Source organism: Oryctolagus cuniculus, chromosome 5 (assembly GCF_964237555.1).
Source record: "Oryctolagus cuniculus chromosome 5, mOryCun1.1, whole genome shotgun sequence".
Classification (NCBI taxonomy): domain Eukaryota; kingdom Metazoa; phylum Chordata; class Mammalia; order Lagomorpha; family Leporidae; genus Oryctolagus; species Oryctolagus cuniculus.
This window is the reverse complement of record NC_091436.1, coordinates 146102347-146120554: the sequence shown is the minus strand read 5'-3', so window position 1 is coordinate 146120554 and position 18208 is coordinate 146102347. Positions and strand designations below refer to the sequence as shown.

The window sequence follows — 18208 nt, the reverse complement described above, 5'->3', positions numbered from 1 at the left end:
AAGCCACACTCAGCACACACCGCTGGGCATTCACTGAAGGTGCAAACAGCACTTCAATATTAGAATGTGCAGATGAAGAAATTGAAGAAACACTAAAACAGATTTCAAAAGATTAATCGTAGTATTACTCAGAAGCAAATCCACAACATGACATGGCATGACTGAAAATTTTTCACAGGAATTTGCAACTTTAAAGAGAAATCAAAATGAAATATTTGAAATAAAGAATTCAATAGATCAAGTAAAAAATGTAGTGGAAAGCCTTAACAATAGACTTGATGAGGCAGAAGAAAGAATATCCCATATAGAAGACAAATCTTTGGAAATTTTACAGTCAGAAAAAAAGAATAAATTAGAAAATTAAGAACAGTGTTGGAGACTTATGGGATACAATCAAATGACCCAACATGAGGGTCTCTGGAATTCCTGAAGGTAAGGACTAAGGGAATGAATCAGAAGGCTTATTTTGTGAAATAATTACATAAAACTTTCCTAATTTGGAGAAAGAAAGTGATATCCAAGTACAGGAAACACAAAGAACTCCTAATAGACATGACCATAAAAGATCACCATGATACATTGTAGTCAAATTTCCAATAGTAAAACATAAATAAAATATTCTAAAATGTGTACTAAATACCAAATTACTTTCAGAGGATCTCCAATTAAACTCACAGCTGATTTCTCATCAGAAATTCTATAGGTTAAAGGATGTGCTACACAGAGAAACACAGAAAGATAATCATCATTATGAAAGAATGTGAAGGCAGAAAATTTCCCAGTAAATGTATGCAGGAAATCCAAAGTAAACAATAGTAGTATTTATGGAAAAATGGCAGAACTATGTCTTTACTAACCAACAGTAAAACTGAATGTAAATAATTTAACACTCCATTTCAATGAAATAGACTGTCTGAATGGATGAACAAAAACAAGACCCATTTGTGTGCTGCCTACAAGAAACACACGTCACCAAAAAAGAAACTTGCAGACTGAAACTGAAAGGATGGAAAAAGATATTCCATACTCATTGGAATCATGAAGACCAAAGTTAATTCCAGTCTTTCTATTATCTCTGAATCATGAATTCAAATATCACTTCTTAACTATTAAATGGATACATCTACCTTCTGGGGCTGTAAGAATTAATCATAAGTAAATAATAATGTAAAGCAACTAACATGTAAGTATTTCATTTCTAGATGGTATTTTTTTTTACTTTTATTTATTTATTTATTTTATTTATTTTTTTTAAACTTTTATTTAATGAATATAAATTTCCAAAGTACGACTTATGGATTACAATGGCTTCCCCCCCATACCGTCCCTCCCACCCACAACCCTCCCCTTTCCCACTCCCTCTCCCCTTCCATTCACATCAAGATTCATTTTCGATTATCTTAATATACAGAAGATCAGCTTAGTATACATTAAGTAAGGATTTCAACAGTTTGCTCCCACACAGAAACATAAAGTGAAAAATAATAGATGATTTTTTTTAAATGATGATGAAATCAGATCAGACCTATTGTCATGTTTAATCCCAGTGAGAGTCAAGTTGGGAATTGATAATTTCTTTTTTTTTTTTTTTTTTACAGAGGATCAGTTTAGTATGCATTAAGTAAGGATTTCAACAGTTTGCACCCCCATAGAAACACAAAGTGAAATATATTGTTTGAGTACTCGTTATAGCATTAAATCTCAATGTACAGCACATTAAGGATAGAGATCCTACATGAGGAGTAAGTGCACAGTGACTCCTGTTGTTGACTTTACTAATTGACACTCCTGTCTATGGCATCAGTAATCTCCCCCAGTCATGAGTTTCCAAGGCTATGGAAGCCCTCTGAGTTCTCCGACTCTTATCTTGTTTAGACAAGGTCATAGTCAAAGTGGAGGTTCTCTCCTCCCTTCAGAGAAAGGTACCTCCTTCTTTGATGACCTGTTCTTTCCACTGGGATCTCACTCACAGAGATCTTTTGCCAGAGTGTCTTGGCTTTCCATGCCTGAAATACTCTCATGGGCTTTTCAGCCAGATCCGAATGCCTTTAGGGCTGATTCTGAGGCCAGAGTGCTATTTAGGACATCTGCCATTCTATGAGTCTGCTGAGTATCTCACTTCCCATGTTGGATCACTCTCCCCTTTATTTACTCCATCGGTTAGTGTTAGCAGGTACTAGACTTGTCTATGTGCTCCCTTTGACTCCCAGTCCCTCCACCATGACCAACTGTGAACTGAAATTGATCACCTGGAACAGTGAGATGGCATTGGTACATGCCACCTCGATGGGATTGAATTGATGGTATTAAATTAAAAAAATTCAATTTTCATATTTGAGTTCCAAAGTCATAACTAGTGATGATAATGGAGGCTCCTCACAGTACAGTGAAGAAAAAAATTTGCCAAGAGTTAGAATTTCCCAAACATCATATCAACTGGACTATTCATTATAAAGTGATGACTTCCCCATCATCAAGAGCCTTCCAGCAAAACACAAATAACCTTTTACCAGGCATGCTGAGTACAGAACTGGGAACACAGCTAAAATTCTATGATTTAAATGCTAAGTTTCTATGCTGCCTAGAAATTGTTGATAGGTTCTGAAAATCAAAGGTAATGATATTAGACAGAAGGGAGGGAATTTGTCACAAGACATTGAGTTTGGCTTAAATGGTGACTTTGCATGTCTAAAAAATTAGTATGTGGATTCATGGTTTTTTTTTCTAGCCACAGACTTTAGAAAATTAGATGGGTCTAAATGTTCACCACCCTCTGGCTTCTAGCTGTCTGTTTAAATAGCTCTCAGTGTTCCACTTCATCTTTTTCTTTCCAATTGAGAAGCAGACATGACAAAGGTAGCTAAGCAAGTGCTGTTGATTAGCCTTAGAAAAACATCACTTTACTTTCAATTCATCAGGATATGCCCTAGGAATTCTCCTCACCCATCTTCTTTCACTTTCTCAGTTGGTTGAAGTGCTCTCTCTCTCTCTCTCCCTCCCTCCCTCTCTCCCTCCTTCCCTCCCCCTCTCCTCCTTCCCTCCCCCTCTTCTATCTATCCCATCCAGGATGAGAAAATAAGTTATCCTTATCCTATGCACACATATCTTCTGCCTCTGAAGACAGCATACTCAGTGCTACAGAGAATTTCCTGGTTTCTCAAGGTGTTTTCTGAACCAGGATATTCTTTCACAAAACTGTCTCTACATTCTACTCACCAAAAGAGTGTATTTCTTCATTTCGCTGTAACACAATTCCTCCTATTGGGCTGTGCCTGCATGATCCTAGAGAGAAGCATAATCTGGGGAGAAGACAAGAAGCATAGCTTCTTAGGGTTCCTATGAGTAATCTCAGTTTCTTTATGAAATCCATGAAAATTCCATAGAAGTTTGCACCTGGCTAAATGAGAGTCCATGGTTTATTTTAGTTTTATATCCTATATATAATATAAAAGTAGATTAAGAAACAATGCCTTTCAGGAGAATACAATGTCACTGAAATCTCAGTATTAGCAAATAATATATGTGACCAGTATCTAATACCTAAAATATTTTAAAGATCTTAACAATCCAACAACAAAAAGACAAATAGGCCAATTTAAAAATGAAAATAATTGAATAGACATTTCTCCAAGGAAAATATACATATAGTCAATAAACACAAGCAAAGATAATGAACATCATTAGTCATTAGGGAAAGGCAAATTAAAACCACAAGATACCATTTAATGCACACTAGAATGAATGAAATGAAAAAGATAATAACAAATATTGACAAGGATTTATAAAAAATGAAATCTGGCTCCTTCTGACCAGTAGTATACTGGTCAGAAATTGGTAACACTAGTGGAACCTAACAAAGTACCAGTTGTATAGACTATGGATCAAAAAGCACTTTCATCTACTGCAACCTGGAAAATAGATAACCATCAATGAGAAAAATCTTAAATTTGGCATCAATGATACATGATGGAACCTTGAGATCATGTTTCTAAATTGCTCATCTTATCTAGTCACACAATGTAGCAATTATATCTGCTTCCATAGTGTTTTCATAATGACTATTGAAATTGTACCTTTCTCAAATCAAAGATTTTGTTTGAAATGTTCCCTGTGACATTAATGTAGCATTCATATGATTTTTTTCTATTTCCCAGAGAAAACTTAAGATTGGAAAAGTGGATATACTGCTAAAAAATATTGCTTTATTCCAATAAAATTGAGACAACATGAGCACAAATGCCAGCTGACCCCATGTTTTGATTATCTGTTGTTGCATAACAAGGTAACTCAAAGCTTAGTGGTGTAAAGTTACTATTCCATTTCTGCTCAGGATTTTGTAGGTCAAGGATTTGGAAAGTGCTTGGCCAAAGCGTCATCGCTAATCCATATGTCATCACCTGGGGTGACTAAGGTTAGAGGATTCACTTCTAAGATGGTTTATTACTAATGTGACTGACAGCTCAGTGCTCTTTGCACTGTCTCTCCAAATCCCTTCTGCCCCCTCTATCTTTCCCTGTAGCATCTTCTCTTCTAGATACTGTGTGGCTTGTACTTCTTATAGCACTGGGATTTCAAGAAGTCACACTTCTTTTATGAAGCTGGCTAACACAAAGGGACAAACAATAGTTGCCAGGGCAGTTAAGAGTGAGGTCTAGGGTCTAGCATTATGGTACAATGGATTACATGCCACCTTGACGTAAGCATCCATATGAGCACCAGTTCATGTCCTGGCTGCTCCACTGCTGATCCAGCTCCCTGATAAAGTGCCTGGAAAAAAAACAGCAGAAGATGGCACAGATACTTAGGGCTCTACAACCCACATGAGAGATCTGGATGAGTTCCATGTTCTTGCCTTAAGCCTGGCCCAGTTCTAGCCATTGCAGCAATCGGGGGAGCAAACTAGCAGATAGAAGATTCTCTCTGTCTCTTCCTCTCTCTATGTAACTGCCATTCAATTAAATAAAATAATTTTTAATAGTTAAGCCTACAGCTGGCACAGTATCATTTGTGCTACATATTGCTAGTCAAAGCACTCACAGATTCTGCTCAGATTCAAGAGAGAAATGAAATACTCTCTAAGTCTTGGTGGAGCAGTGGCAAAATTTACATTACCAAAGAGCATACTGGATTTCAGTCATCTTTGGAAACTACAATTTGCCACACCCAGGTTCTTGTCTTGGTAATTTGCTGTTAATTTTGTAGGGTGTTCTAAAGAATTAGCTCCTTCACCTGGGAAACTCAGTAATTATACCAGAGTTCTAAAAGGGAACTTCAAAAGGTTCATGGAAAATGAACTTAAAAGACAAGTTTTTTAAATCAATGTGTGGATTTATGGCATTTATTTTACATGAACATTCTTTTAAAAGAGTTATTTATTTATTTATTTGAAAGTCAGAGTTATACAGAGAGAGAGAAGGAGAGGCAGTGAGAGAGAGGGAGGCCTTCCATCCACTGGTTCACTCCCCGATTGGCTGCAATGGTCAGAGCTGCACCCATCTGAAGCAAGGAGCCAGGAGCTACTTCCAGGTCTCCCACAGAGGGCTATCTTCTACTTCTTTCCCAGGCCATAACAGAGACTGTTATAGGAAGTGGAGCAGCAAGTACTCAAACCGGCACCCATATGGGATACTGACACTGCAGGTGGCGGCTTTACCCACTATGCCACAGTGCTGGCCCCTCCATAAACATTTTGATGACCCCTCATTCTTAACATTCTTTGGTTGCAAAGAATAGAGATCCACTTAAGTTATCTTAAGAAAAATTGAGTTCATACACAATAGAAAACACATTAGAGAGCCACTAAAAACAAACAAGCCCTATACCACTAGTTATACCCTTTGGCTTCTCTTTGTAAGGTATGATTTTTCTCTCTTGGGAGAGTAATGGCCTTGTGAATCTAATTTGATCATTATGCTAATTCTCCCCCACAGGTACACTGTCTGCATCTCTGTAGGGTCTATCAGTTTTAAACCCAAGTTTGAACATATTATCTCCTGAGTTCCAGCTTAAAATTTCACAGAAAATTAATTACTCCCACCTCACTCCCTTTGGTCCTTCCCATTTTTCCTCTGTAGACCATGACACAAGCTTGGTACTCTAAAGACGAGCTGCATTTTTCTCATTTACATCCTTTACATATTCAACTGTGGCAGTGAGCCAGTGGGGAGGTTGGTATTGAAAATAAAGATGACAATCACTTGATACAAAAAAAAAATGCCCACCTATAGGGCATGATAACCCATAAGTAACATAATTCAATAATTTCCAAAGTCATTCTGGCATAAAGTTTGTTTGGACTTTGTAAAGGTAATTTTCATTACCTTGTGAAATAACTCAGTACCTTACTCATTTCCCAATGCCTCACAAAGTGTTCTAAAACAGGAGCCACTGAACAGCATCCCCAGAGAGAAGAAAGAGTGCTTCAGGGACCCAGCCTAATTTCCTATAGCCATTCTATTATCCCAGCTGTATCTGTGGCTTCTATTAACCCTTCTAGGCTATTGATCAGCCTGGTCACAATGAAAGAGCTTTATTGAATTCCAAGTAATGGAAACTCATTACATGGCCTAGATAATTAATTACCAATTCTTTCCTTTTAGTGAAATTGAAACTGGCTGCAGAGAACAAGCTGAGTGAGCCAGGTAATGCAGCCTGTTTGAAGCTTTATTTAAAGTCTATGAGAAGCACTCTACACTGGCCTTGTAGATGTTTTGATGTACTGCAGACCCTTGATACAAGCCAAGCACTTTTCTTTAGAACAAACCATCTTTCCAAATGGAATCAATTGAAAGGAAGAGGCACTTAAACCATATAAAATTAAAAATAAAAATAAAAAGTATATATTAGATAAGGATATGAAATGAGGCGTCATTTCTCTAGTGCTTTTAATCCAGACAATCAAAATGTTTTGCAGACCACTGAGTAAATGCAAATTGGGAGGCAGGTTATGTGTCTTCAATCCTGTCTTGTACTCTCTTTGCCCCATATGACTGCTAGGTACATTGCCATGTAAGTTTTCAAAGAATAGTGAGCTACTAAGCAGGTAGTAAACCTAAAACATGTGCAGAACTGATAACATCCTTGGAGAGGAGTGAAATCTGAAGGAGATGGTAGTAACTAACATTAAGTGGCACTGAGGGGCTCACTTGGTTAATCCTCCACCTGCGGCGCCAGCATCCCATATGGGCACCTGGTTCTAGTCCCGGTTGCTCCTCTTCCAGTCCAGCTCTCTGCTGTGGCCTGGGAAGGCAGTGGAGGATGGCCCAAGTACTTGGGCACCTGCACCCGCCTCAGAGACCAGGAAGAAGTACCTGGTTCCTGGCTTCGGATCGGCATAGCTCCGGCCATAGCGGCCATTTGGGGGGGTGAACCAACGGAAAAGGAAGACCTTTCTCTCTGTCTCTCTCTCACTGTCTAACTCTATTTGTCAAATAATAAAAATTAAATAAATTAAAAAAATAAGTGGCACTGAATGAATACCTAATATATGCCAAGCACTGTGCTAGATCTTTTACCTATAGTCGGCTCTCACATTTGTAGGCTCCACACCTTCAGATTCAATCAAATAGGGTCAAAATACTCCAGAAGATTTGTATTTGTTCTAATCACATATACACTCATTGTTTTTTCTAAACATTACAGTTTAACAGCTATTTACATAGGATTTGCATTCAGTAGGCATTATATGTTATATAGACAAGTTAAAGTGGTGTATGCAAAGGTTATATGCAAATGCATTGGAATTTTATAGAAGGGACTTGAGCATCCATGAATTTTTGGTATCCAGATGTGGCCTGGAACCAATCCCCCTTCCATGTGTGTTATGTCATTTAACTCTCACAATGCTATAATATAGGTTATAGTGTACTATAATAATATAGTAACCATACTTTATAAAACTGTATAAGGTCACAGGGCTATTATTTTATGAATTCAAGTTTAGGTATGCTTTACTGATAAAGCCTTCCAAATTTATTATACCATACTGCTTCCTCTAAAAACAATTCATCTCAAAAATCAATTGCAGGAAACTTGAATTATATACAAAGAACAAATTGCAACATGGAAAAGACAACTATGCCTGGCGTTAAGGCATAAGAGGATATATTTCTTTTATCACTGTTGTGTTCCTTATTAGGACTACTTGGTAGAATTATGGAATGAAGTGGTAAATTGTGCTTTGCAAAACTTGGCCCTTTAAGATATAAAGGTAATTTATAAGCCCATATCCAGTATCTTATTGAATGGGGAATAGTTGGAAACATTCCCACTAAGATCCAGAAACAGACAAGGATTTCCTCTCACCATTGCTTTTCAATATAGTCTGGAAAGTTTTAGCCAGAACCATTAGGCAAGAAAAAGACATTAAAGGGATATAAATTGGAAAGGAGGAAGTCAAACTATCCCTATTTGCAGATGACATGATTCTATAAATAGAGGATCCAAAAGACTCCACTAAGAGACTATTGGAACTCAAAGAAGAGTTTGGTAAAGTGGCAGAATATAAAATCAACACACAAAAATCGACAGTCTTTTTATACACAGTGAATGTCATGGCTGAGAAAGAATTGCTAAGACTCACCTGGCTCCTGGCTTCGGATCGGCATAGCTCCGGCCGTAGCGGCCATTTGGGGGGTGAACCAATGGAAGGAAGACCTTTCTCTCTGTCTCTCTCTCACTAACTCTGTCAAATAAAAAAAAAGAATTGCTAAGATTAATTACATTCAAAATTGCTACAAAAACAATTTAATACCTTGGAATAAATTTAACCAAGGATGCCAAAGATCTCTGCAATGAAAATTACAAAACATTAAAGAAATAGAAAAAGACATAAAAAATGGACAAATCTTCCATATTCATGTATTAGAAGAATAAATATCATCAAAATGTCCATAACCAAAAGCAATTTACAGATTCAATGTGATTCCAATAAAAATAATGACGTTTGTGTCTGGCGCTGTGGCGCAGCAGGTTAAAGACACCACCTGCAGCGGCGGCATCCCATATGGGCACTGGTTCAAGTCCTGGCTGCTCCATTTCCAATTCAGCTCTCTGCTATGGCCTGGGAAAGCAGTAGAATACGGCCTAAGTCTTTGGGACCTTGCACCCAAGTGGGAGACCCAGAAAAACCTCCTGGCTCCTGGTTTTGGATGAGCTCAGCTCTGGCAGTCATTTTGGGAATGAACCAGCAGATAGAACATTTCTCTCTCTCTCTCTCTCTCTCTCTCTGGCTCTACTTCTCTCTGTAACTCTGTCCTTCAAAGAAATAAATTAAATTTTTTAAAAAATGCCATTCTTCTTAGATTTTGGAAAAAAAATGTTAAAATTTATATGGAAACACAAGAGACCCCAAGAGACCCCAAATAGCTAAAGCATCTTATACAACAACAACAACAACAAAAAAAGCTGGAGGCATCACATTACCAGATTTCAAGACATACTACAGGCAGTTATAATCAAAACAGCCTTGTACTGGCACAACAACAGATTGTGTAGACAAATGGAACAGAATAGAAACTCCAGGAATCAATCCACGCATCTACAGCCAACATTCTTTGACAAAGGAGCTAATTTCAATCCCTAGAGAAAGGACAATCCCTTCAACAAAAGGTGCCAGGAAAACTGGATCTTTGTGCAGAAGTATAAAACAAGACCCCTACCTTACACCTTATACAAAAATCCACTCAAAATGGATTAAGGACCTAAATCTATGACCTGATACTATCAAATTACTAGATAATATTGATAATATTGATAATATTGGGGAAACTCTGCAAGACACTTGCGTAGGCAAAGACTTCTTGGAAAAGACCCTAGAAGCATAGGCAAAGTCAAAATTAACAGATGGGATTACATTAAGCTTAGAGGTTTCTGCATGGCAAAAGAAATCCTCAGCAAAGTAAAGAGGCAACCAACAGAATGGGAGAAAATATCTCTAAACTAAGAAATAAAGAATTAATATCCAGAATCTATAAAGGGCTCAAGAAACTCACAAATCAAACAATCCAATTTAAAAAAATGGACAAAGAACATTAACAGGCATTTTTTTCTTTTTTAAATTAATGTGTAAAACATGTTTTTATTTTTCTTTGTTTCTTGTCCATCTTGAGTTCTCCACATCAAGATTATAGAAGCAATCTTATAAAATTCCTCCTAACTTTTCTATTGGTTTAGTTTTTATTCTCTTCTTAAATTTTATTTAAATTACACAAGTTTCATGTATTTCATATATACAGATTTAGGAATAGAGTGACCCTTCCTGTTACCCTCCTTTCTATCCATGCCCCAACCCTCCCTCCACTTCCCTTTCACATTCTCACTGTTAATTTTTACAAAGATCTACTTTCAGCTTACTTAATGATCCTATGGTTAACCCTACACTAAGCAAAAGAGTTCAACATATAGTATGAAGAAAAAAAAAAAAAACGAGCAGACATTTTTCAAGAGAGGAAATTCAAATGGCCAACAGACACATAAAAAAATGCTCAGGATCACTAGCTATCAGGGAAATGCAAAAAGAACCACAATGAGGTTTTACCCCACTCCAGTTAGAATGGTTCTCATACAGAAATCAAAACAACAAATGCTGACAAGGATGTGAGGAAAAAGATATTCTAATCCACCATTGCTGGGAATGTAAACTGTGCAGAATTGCAGAAGATGGTATGGAGATATCTCAGAAATTTGAATGTATAGACCTATGAAAGGATCCAGACATCTCACTCCTGGGAATTTACCCAAATGAAATGAAATCAGTATATGAAAGTGTGATCTGTACCACATTTTTTTGTTTTTATTTTTCCCAATTTTATTTGTTATATAATTTTCATGTATTTCATATATATAGATTGTGTTGTCATGTTTATTGCAACTCAATTCACAGTAGCTAAGATATGTAATTAACCCAGGTGTCCATCACTGAAGATAGGATAAAGAAATTATGGTATATATACACTATGCAATACTGCACAGCATTTAAAAAACTGAAATTCTGTCATTTGCAACAAAATAAATGCAACTGGAAACCATTATACTTACAGAAATAAGCTATTCCAAAAATGACAAATGTCAGATATTTTCCCTGATCTGGGGTAACTAATAGAGAACCTAAAAGTAATCTACAGGAATGAAATTGACATTTTGGGATTATTAGGTGCTTTTAACAACCCTTGCATCAAATGTTGAGGAATAGTGTTTTTCTTTGTACTATTTTTTGAGCTCTTTACTCACTTTAGAGTTCATTTTATGAGTATAAAGTTAACTGAAAATAGATCTTAGTGAAAATTAAGAATGGGAATAGGAGAGGGAGGAGGAAGAAGGGTGGAAGCATGGGCAGGAGGGAGGGTGTGGTGGGAAATACCACTATGTTTTTGAACCTGTATATAGGAAATATATGCATTTGGATACCTTAAATAAAATTTTAAAAATAAAGTAATTAAGGTTAAAAGAAAGAATTATAGAACAAAGTGGTAGTTTGTGTTTTGCAAAGCTTGGCCCCAAGACATTTGAAACCTGGATGGCAAGTATAAAACCTACAAATGATAGACATCCACAGCAATATTTAATTCTCTGTGTTGTAAGAGGTGGATATTTGTTTAAGTCCAATTACTTAGTGTGAAACTTGAAGTAAATTCCTTTAAATAGAAACACAGTTAGACTCCAAAAACTATTGTGATAACATGATTCTCTTTGTTCTTTGTATCAAACTGTACAATTACCATTGTATTCTGAGTTCTTGCAGGTGGTACCTAAGCTATTCTATTCTTTTCGTACAAACATATCTCTGCTGCCATCAATTAAGTTCCCTGCTTGCCTAGCATCAGTAATGTTTGTCCTCAAGCTTGCTATGCCACTGGTAGTTGTTATGGCAATTATAAAATATAATATATATAATAAAATATATAAATAATTGAGATGAAGAAAACAGAGTTCCCTGTTGTGTATATAAAGATAAAACAAAGTTTAATGCTTTGAAATATTTGAGTGTTGTTTAAAATATTGTTGTTGAGTATGAATGAGACAACCATTCAGGTAATCATAAATTTATTATTAGTAGTAGTAGCACTAGGGTTTGAATATTATCTCAAATTCATGTTACATTTTTTAAATGTTCATTAATATAAAGAGAACAGATTTCAAGTATTTCAGATATATAATTCTAGAATATAACCATTTCCCTCCCCCACCAGATCTTCCCTCCATCCTTTCTTTTTGTTTCCTTTAATGTTGGCAATGACATACTTTCAATTTACTTGATAATCACAGGCTTAATGCACAAGTAACCATAATTCACATAGTGCACAACTAACCATAATGTTCAACAGGTGAAATGTAAAAAGACCTTTGTTCCATAGAAATACAGACAAGGGCTATACACAATAATCAAATCATAAGATGTTAGTTTCATTCTTATACATTTTTTGTGTTTGTATTCTATATTAACTACTACAAATCAGAGAAAATATAAACTAGTTGTCTTTTTGGAACTGGCTTAATTAACTAAGCATAATAGTCTCTAGTTGCATAAACTTTGTTGCAAAAGACAAGATTTCTTCTTTTTATGGCTAGGTAGTATTCTGTAATGTACATACACCACATTTCTTTTACTCAATGATCAACTGATGGACATTTGGCTAATTCTATCTTAATTATTGTTAATTGAACCTCAAAAAACATGGGAGTACAGATAATGCTTTCATATGATACTTTCATTTCCTTTGGATAAATTCCCCAGAGTGGGATAGCTGGGTCATATAAAAAATCTATTTTCAGCTTTCTGAGGTATGTCCATTCTGTCTTCCACAATGGCTGCACTACTTTACATTCTCATCAATGCTGGATTAAGGTACCTTTTTCCCCACATCTTTGCCAGCATTTATTGTTTGTTGATTTCTATATAAGAGTCATTCTAACTGGGATGAGGTTCAACCTGATTGTGGTTTCTATTTGCATTTCCCTGATGGCTAGTGATCCTGAGCATTTTTTCATGTGTTGGTCGGTCATTTGTATTTCATCCTTTGAAATGTTCATTTCCCTTGCCCATTTCTTTTTACCAGAAATTATATTTATTATAATTGATGAACCTCTACTGATGCATTTATTCAAAGTCCACAGTTCACTCCCTATGTTTTACATTCCAAAAATTTGGACAATGTGTAATGATGCTCATATACCATTATAATACATGGAGAATCATTTCACTGACCTAAAAACTCTCTAGCTCTTACTCCTCCTCTCCTCCCATATAACCCTGGTAAACACTAATCTTTTTTTTTTAACTTTTATTTAATGAATATAAATTTCCAAAGTACGGCTTATGGATTACAATGGCTTCCCCCCCATAACGTCCCTCCTACCCGCAACCCTGCCCTTTCCCACTCCCTCTCCCCATCCATTCACATGAGGATTCATTTTCGATTCTCTTTATATACAGAAGATCAGTTTAGCATACATTAAGTAAAGATTTCAACAGTTTGCTCCCACACAGAAACATAAAGTGAAAAATAATAGATGATTTTTTAAATGATGATGAAGTCAGATCAGACCTATTGTCATGTTTAATCCCAGTGAGAGTCAAGTTGGGAATTGATAATTTCTTTTTTTTTTACAGAAGATCAGTTTAGTATACATTAAGTAAAGATTTCAACAGTTTGCACCCCCATGGAAACACAAAGCGAAATATATTGTTTGAGTACTCGTTATAGCATTAAGTCTCAATGTACAGCACATTAAGGACAGAGATCCTACATGAGGAGTAAGTGCACAGTGACTCCTGTTGTTGACTTTACAAATTAACACTCTTGTTTATGGTCTCAGTAATCTCCCCATGCTCCAGTCATGAGTTTCCAAGGCTATGGAAGCCCTCTGAGTTCTCTGACTCTTATCTTGTTTAGACAAGGTCATAGTCAAAGTGGAGGTTCTCTCCTCCCTTCAGAGAAAGGTACCTCCTTCTTTGAAGACCTGTTCTTTCCACTGGGATCTCACTCACAGAGATCTTTCATTTAGTTGTTGTTGTTTTTGTTTTTTGTTTTTTGTTTTTTTTTTCCAGAGTGCCTTGGCTTTCCATGCCTGAAATACTCTCATGGGCTTTTCAGCCAGGTCCGAATGCCTTTAGGGCTGATTCTGAGGCCAGAGTGCTGTTTAGAACATCCGCCATTCTATGAGTCTGCTGAGTATCTCGCTTCCCATGTTGGATCACTCTCCCCTTTATTTATTCTATCGGTTAGTATTAGCAGGTACTAGACTTGTTTATGTGCTCCCTTTGACTCTTAGTCCTTTCATTATGATCAATTGTGAACTGAAATTGATCACTTGGACTAGTGAGATGGCATTGGTACATGCCACCTTCATGGGATTAAATTGGAGTCCCCTGGTATGTTTCTAACTCTACCATTTGGGGCAAGTCAGCTTGAGCATGTCCCAAATTGTACATCTCTTCCCTCTCTCATTCCCAGTCTTATGTTTAACAGGGATCACATTTCAGTTAAATTTCAACACTTAAGAATAACTGTGTATTAATTACAGAATTAAACCAGTCATATTAAGTAGAACAGACAAAAAAAAAACTACTAAGAGGGATAATGTATTAAGTTGTTCATTAACAGGGCTATGCTGATCAAGTCTCCATTTCTCATAGTGTCCATTTCACTTCAACAGGTTTCCTTTTTGGTGTTCAGTCAGTTGTCACAGATCAGGGAGAACATATGGTATTTGTCCCTTTGGGACTGGCTTATTTCACTCAGCATGATGTGTTCCAGATTCCTCCATTTTGGTGCAAATGACTGGATTTCATTGTTTCTTACTGCGGTATAGTATTCTAAAGAGTACATATCCCATAATTTCTTTACCCAGTCTACCGCTGATGGGCATTTAGGTTGGTTCCAGGTCTTGGCTATTGTGAATTGTGCTGCAATAAACATTAGGATGCAGACCGCTTTTTTGTTTGCCAATTTAAATTCCTTTGGGTAAATCCCAAGGAGTGGGATGGCTGGGTGGAACGGTAGGGCTATATTCAGGTTTCTGAGGAATCTCCAGACTGACTTCCATAGTGGCTTGACCAGTTTGCATTCCCACCAACAGTGGGTTAGTGTCCCTTTTTCCCCACATCCTCTCCAGCATCTGTTGTTGGTAGATTTCTGCATGTGAGCCATTCTAACCGGGGTGAGGTGAAACCTCATTGTGGTTTTGATTTGCATTTCCCTGATTGCTAGTGATCTTGAACATTTTTTCATGTGCCTGTTGGCCATTTGGATTTCCTCTTTTGAAAAATGTCTATTGAGGTCCTTGGCCCATCTCTTAAGTGGGTTGTTGGTTTTGTTTTTGTGGAATTTGATTTCTTTGTAGATTCTGGTTATTAACCCTTTATCTGTTGCATAGTTTGCAAATATTTTTTCCCATTCTGTCGGTTGTCTCTTCACTCTCCTGACTGTTTCTTTTGCAGTACAGAAACTTCTCAATTTGATGCAATCCCAATCGTTAATTTTGGCTTTGACTGACTGTGCCTCCCGGGTCTTTTCCAGAAATTCTTTGCCTGTGCCAATATCTTGAAGGGTTTCTCCAATGTTCTCTAGCAACTTGATGGTGTCAGGTCGTAGATTTAGGTCTTTAATCCATGTTGAGTGGATTTTTGTGTAAGGTGTAAGGTAGGGGTCTTGCTTCATGATTCTGCACATGGAAATCCAGTTTTCCCAGCACCATTTATTGAATAGACTGTCCTTGCTCCAGGAATTGGTTTTAGATCCTTGATCAAATATAAGTTGGCTGTAGATGTTTGGGTTGATTTCTGGTGTTTCAATTCTGTCCATTGGTCTATCCATCTGTTTCTGTACCAGTACCATGGTGTTTGATTACAGCTGCCCTGTAGTATGTCCTGAAATCTGGTATTGTGATGCCTCCGGCTTTGTTTTTGTTGTACAAGATTGCTTTAGCTATTCGAGGTCTCTTGTGCCTCCATATAAATTTCAGCACCATTTTTTCCAGATCTGAGAAGAAGGTCTTCGGTATCTTGATTGGAATTGCATTGAATCTATAAATTGCTTTTGGGAGAATGGACATTTTGATGATATTGATTCTTCCAATCCAGGAGCATGGAAGATTTTTCCATTTCTTAGTATCCTCTTCTATTTCTTTCTTTAAGATTTTGTAATTCTCATCATAGAGATCTTTAACGTCCTTGGTTAAGTTTATCCCAAGGTATTTGATTGTTTTTGTAGCTATTGTGAATGGGATTGATCTTAGCAGTTCTTCCTCAGCCATGGCATTGTCTGTGTGTACAAAGGATGTTGATTTTTGTGCATTGATTTTATATCCTGCTACTTTGCCAAAATCTTCTATGAGTTCCAATAGTCTCTTAGTAGAGTTCTTTGGGTCCCCTAAATAAAGAATCATGTCATCTGCAAAGAGGGATATTTTGAGTTCTTCCTTCCCAATTTGTATCCCTTTAATTTCTTTTTCTTGCCTAATAGCTCTGGCTAGAACCTCCAGAACTATACTGAAGAGCAGTGGTGAGAGTGGACATCCCTGTCTGGTACCAGATCTCAGTGGAAATGCTTCCAGCTTTTCCCCATTCAATAGGATGCTGGCTGTGGGTTTTTCATAGATTGCTTTGATTGTATTGAGGAATGTTCCTTCCAAACCCAGTTTGCTTAGAGTTTTCATCATGAACGGGTGTTGTATTTTATCAAATGTTTTCTCGGTGTCTATTGAGATAATCATATGGTTTTTCTTCTGCAGTCTGTTAATGTGGTGTATCACATTGATTGATTTGTGAACATTGAACCATCCCTGCATACCAGGGATAAATCCCACTTGGTCTGGGTGGATGATCTTTCTGATGTGTTGTTGCATTCTATTGGCCAGAATTTTATTGAGGATTTTTGCATCTATGTTCATCAGGGATATTGGTCTGTAATTCTCTTTCGATACTGCATCTTTTTCCAGCTTAGGAATTAAGGTGATGCTGGCTTCATAGAAAGAATTTGGGAGGACTCCCTCTTTTTCGATTGTTCTGAATAGTTTGAGAAGAATTGGAGTCAGTTCTTCTTTAAATGTCTGGTAGAATTCAGCAGTGAATCCATCTGGTCCTGGGCTTTTCTTTGTTGGGAGGGCCTTTATTACTGTTTCAATTTCTGTCTCAGTTATGGGTCTGTTTAGGTTTTTGATGTCTTCCTGGTTCAATTTAGGTAGGTTGCATGTGTCCAGGAATCTATCCATTTCTGATAAGTTTCCCTGTTTGCTGGCATACAAGTCCTTGTAGAATTTTCTGATGATTCTTTTTATTTCTGTGGTGTCTGTTGTTACATTTCCTTTTTCATCTCTGATTTTATTGATTTGGGTCTTTCCTCTTCTTTTTTTAGTTATTTGGGCCAATGGGGTGTCAATTTTGTTTATTTTTTCAAAAAACCAGCTCTTCGTTTGGCTGATTTTTTGTAATGTTTTTTTGGATTCAATCCTGTTGATTTTTTCTCTGATTTTAATTATTTCTCTTCTCCTACTAGATTTGGGTCTGGTTTGCTGTAGGTTTTCTAGATCCTTGAGGTGAATTGAAAGCTCATCTATTTGGTGCCTTTCCAATTTCTTGATGTAGGCACCTATTGATATAAACTTTCCTCTTAACACCGCTTTTGCTGCGTCCCATAAGTTTTGGTAGGTTGTGCTGTTATCCTCATTTACTTCCAGAAAGTTTTTGATTTCTCTTTTAATTTCTTCTATGACCCATTGTTCATTCAGGAGCATGTTGTTCAAGCTCCATGTGTTTGTGTATGCTCTAGGGATTCCTGAGTTGCTAATTTCCAACTTCATTCCTTTACGGTCTGAGAAGCTGCATGGTATGATTCTAATTCTTTTGAATTTGCTGAGACTTGCTTTATGGACTAGTATGTGGTCAATCCTAGAGAAGGTTCCATGTACTACTGAGAAGAATGTAAAATCTTTAGCTGTAGGATTAAAAGTTCTGTATATATCTGTTAGATCCATTTGAGCTATAGTGTCATTTAAATCTACTGTATCCTTGTTGATCTTCTGTCCTGTTGATCTGTCTATTTCTGAGAGTGGAGTATTGAAGTCCCCCAGTACTATTGTATTGGGGTCTAAGTCTCCCTTTAAGTCACTTAATAAATCTTTTAGATAAACCGGTGCCCTGTAGTTAGGTGCATATACATTGATAATTGTTATATCTTCTTGTTGTATTGATCCCTTAATCATTATATAG

At 36.8% G+C, this 18208-nt stretch overlaps 1 pseudogene; it reads left to right on the top strand.

Annotated features, from left to right (window-relative positions):
- Positions 1 to 407: 407 nt before the first annotated feature.
- Positions 408 to 18208, top strand: part of LOC108178867 (proteasome subunit alpha type-2 pseudogene) — a 150729-nt pseudogene continuing 132928 nt past the window's right edge.